We start from the raw sequence: 3,917 nt of genomic DNA on the forward strand, positions 1-3,917 counted from the left end.
AGTTCTCCCTCTCCCAGGTCTTCTACTCTGTTTCTATGAATTTGGCTACCGCAGACTCTTACAGTATCTTTCATTCTCTCGTAAACAGAAGAGGAGATGTATTAGGCGAATACTCCTGCAGGATTCCAGCAGTTGTGGGTCCACAGCTGTAATGGCTCCATAGCTAGATCCACATCTTTTCCCAGGACAAAGCATGCTGTGATCACTAACTCAAGATCTGGGTTCTGCACCATCGTGAGGGTGGTCCTGCTTATAAGGGACTAGAATGTGGGTTCATTTCTGCTTGCCTTTTGATCTTTTTTGTCCTTTGTGCCAGCCTCAAACTTGTCAAGCACATGGCTGGCAGAGAGTCATGGCCCCTACCAGGACTCTCTGAAAGACCTGACCATTTGGAAGAATACCATGCATCTGAATGAGCAAATTAAATTTGATCTCTGAAGGATGGGTCTTAGTGTAACCACAAAATTCCACTTATGTTTTTTTCATGGTCACATAGCACAGAGAATTTCATAGAATATGGTCCTCTTCACACACTACAAATGTTGCACAACGCCTGGCTGTTGCAGCTGCCTGGCTGGTTTCCAGGGCTGTCTTCCTCTTGCCTTCAGTCATTGATTTTTGTCAATCCTGGTATTTTTCTCCCCAGATCCTGGTCCTCTTCCACCTAGGGAGACTTTGAGGATCCTGGGTGATGCTGATAGAAAGGATGGAAATGTTGGCTGATTGGTGGTGCACACATTTAATCCCGGGAGGCAGAGGCAGGTGCGTCTCTGTGAGTTCGAGGCTAGCCTGGTCTACAGAGCTAGTTCCAGGACAGCCAGGGCTACATAAAGAAATCCTTGTCTTGGAAACAACAACAACAACAACAATAGAGAAGAGATGGCAATATGAGGATTAGTTAGTATCTGTTTCTTTTGATTGCCTATTTTGCTCAGCATTCCATTGTTTGTACAGCCTGCCTTTGTTTACCTGTTTATCTGTGGTCAGATGCATTACATCTTGGCTGTTGTGTGGAGTGCTGCTGTGAACAGGAGTATATGCATATGCGTTTCAACCTCTGCCTTAGTCTTTTTGGGGTACATATCTGTTAAGTATTTTCCTTTTGCCCAGTAAGCCTCTCTGCAGGCGCAGTAATCCAAATAAAGCCAAATCAGACTGAATTAGGAAATGCCAGCACTCTTGGGCGGGCCCCCAGGAAAACAAGGTGGGGAGAACCGGAATGACCACATGTTTGTTCTCTGGGGGGCGGCTTAAGTAGCCTGTGGGAGTGATCTTGACCCTCCCTGGGGAGGGGTTACCGCTTGGTGGGCTTTCTCAGAGGTGGAGTTTGGACTGAGGCAACTCCCAGGGGAGGAGGTTTTGACATGGAGCTTTCCACCCAACATTTCAAAATGGACGCAAGGGGGCTGGGGTGAAGATTCCAACCAAACATTCCAGACTCTTTGGATTAAGGGGCTCCTGCTCAAGTCTGGCTACTTCCTGTGGACATGGGGAGAGTTGGGAGAGGTGTGGCTGGAGAGGCATCCAGTTTATTGTCATCTTGGAGAGCTCAGGCAGCTAGCTGTTCTTGAGGGAGATGAGAAGGCAGGTGGCTAGGAGGATAATAGTATCGTTATTATTGGCTCTATGAATGGGACTAGCCATGAGAAGGGTCATTAACTGCCGAAAGAATGGGACAGAGAAGTGCCCTGGTAGAGGCATTGGTGAATAAGTGAGACACGAGAGCAGATACACCCTCTTAAAAGCAGATTTTAGTTGGTCGGTGTCCTTTTGAACCTGGAGAGTTGGTACCAATGGTGAAGTCCCAGGAGCTTGTGCAGGTGTTGGTGCTGTCTGGGGCCCTTTGTAATATGCTTGAAAATGGGTGGGGTTATTTTTTATTTTTATTTATTTTTAAACCAGACCTGATTTGATAAAGCAGTAGAACTTTTTTTAAGGAACCCACAGGTATTTGTAAGACAACTGGAACCGGAACATTTTAGAAGACAATTAAAGGGAATTGGGAACTCTGTGTCTTTGAAGAGACACCTGAAACCTGCTAATCCTGGACTATGAAACCTGTGAAAGAGGCGCCTGTCTGTGTTTTTAGAAGGAAACTTAAAACATAATGAGCTCCCAGTACCTTAAGTCATCAGATGCCATTAGACAGATCTAAGAAGGATAAATGAGCAGAAATGAGACAGCTTTTTTTTTTTTTTTTAGCTACACAGGCCATCCCAAGTCTCTCCTTAGTCTTTAGAGAACACCAGTCTAAGAAGCAGTACTTGCCATTAGCTGCTGAGTCCAAGAGGCCTGAATATTTTCCTGTGGGGGAAGATTTAGTCTACCTGTATTGGCAGGATGAGGTGATCAATCCCCTGGTGTAGCATCCAGGAAGCTGATGATGTGGAAGGCTGCTCTTTGCTATGTGGGTGGCTTTGCCATAACCAAAGGCAAGCCTCTAGGCAGAAGGTCTTTTGCAACCATGTATCTTCTTGGAGGAATTATAGGATGCTGCAGGAGCTGGCATGTCTCTGTGTTAGAAGTTCTTTTGTTAAATGCCACACTCTCAGATCTGTAAAGGCATCTGAGAATTGGGCACCATTACCTGTTAGTTATATTTAAATTAGACATATAAATTAAATTTAGACATCTATTTTACATGTTAGTTACAGCTTACCAATGCTAGTAAATGTAAGAAGATTAAAAGGAATATTTTAGTGAGTTAAAGAATTTTCGAGGCAGAATGTCTCTTTGGTAGGTACAGCACACATGGGTACTCTTACCAGAGATGGAGGTAAGGTCAAAATGGTGGCTACCCATGTGTTTGTATCTTTTTAGAGCTGTTGTAACCTGGAGTTTCAACTTTTACAGAGCTTAAAACACACACATACACACAGGGAAATAAGACAAGCATATTATGGAAACAAATACATGTACACATGTAGACATAAAAGCATAGTGTGGTCAAATTATTTTAACACACAAATAAAACTTTTTTTTTTTTTTTGAAACTTTGTCAATTGACCAATTTATAATCACGGTGTAGGTAGGTGGCAGAAGCCAGGGAAGCACACAGGTAGTCCCATTAAGAATCAGATGAGCAGACGCTGCAAGAGAACAGAAACAAACCTTGGAACACTTATGCAGTTTTAGAGTGGAAGGACAGGGGGAAACTGGCCCCTTGTAGAGAACAAACAGTGAGAGAAGTCCCATTAAGAATCAGATGAGCAGACGCTGCAAGAGAACAGAAACAAACTTTGGAACACTTATGCAGTTTTAGAGTGGAAGGACAGGGGGAAACTGGCCCCTTGTAGAGAACAAACAGTGAGAGAAGAAGGGATGGGGAGGGCAGTGGGAGCACAGCGTCCAGAAACCACGGGCATATGAGACCTTGTTTGTTTTACGTTAGTTGTTAGATAGCCCCAATTTAAAAGGATTTTTGTTAAAAGGCAGTCCAAGGGTGTTTGATGATCTGGCTTCGAATTGCAAGAGCCCATTTTTACAAGTCTGCCAAGTCTCAGGACTCAATGCGTCCACAGTGATAAGACTCTTGAGTCAAAAACAGAGGGGTGTGAGAAATGTGCGGGCAGGCATCTCCGTCCCAAGCAATCCCACCTCAGCGAGGACTGCCTCGCCACTTGTGAGGACGGAAGCCTGGTACGCCCATGATTCCAACAGACAAATGACAAACACAGACGTATGGGTCCTGGCACAGACGTATGGGGCTGGCACAAAGGACAAGAAAGATCAAAAGGCAAGCAGAATGAACCCACATTCTAGTCCCTTATGTCGGATACAAGCAGGAACTCACCCAGACGAAGCCGATCTTAGCCTGGTGGAGAGCTTGGGCGAGGAGGGCATTTTCCAACACATAGCCCTGGGCCAACAGCCTGTCTCGGCGGGATCTCCAAATGTTAAGTCCCGTCCCGCCCCCC

At 45.1% G+C, this 3,917-nt stretch overlaps 1 pseudogene; it reads right to left on the reverse strand.

Annotated features, from left to right (window-relative positions):
- Positions 1-260: 260 nt before the first annotated feature.
- LOC119827113 lies at positions 261-3,843 on the reverse strand (annotated as a pseudogene).
- Positions 3,844-3,917: the final 74 nt, after the last annotated feature.

Source organism: Arvicola amphibius, chromosome 12 (assembly GCF_903992535.2).
Source record: "Arvicola amphibius chromosome 12, mArvAmp1.2, whole genome shotgun sequence".
In the NCBI taxonomy this organism is placed as follows: Eukaryota; Metazoa; Chordata; class Mammalia; order Rodentia; family Cricetidae; genus Arvicola; species Arvicola amphibius.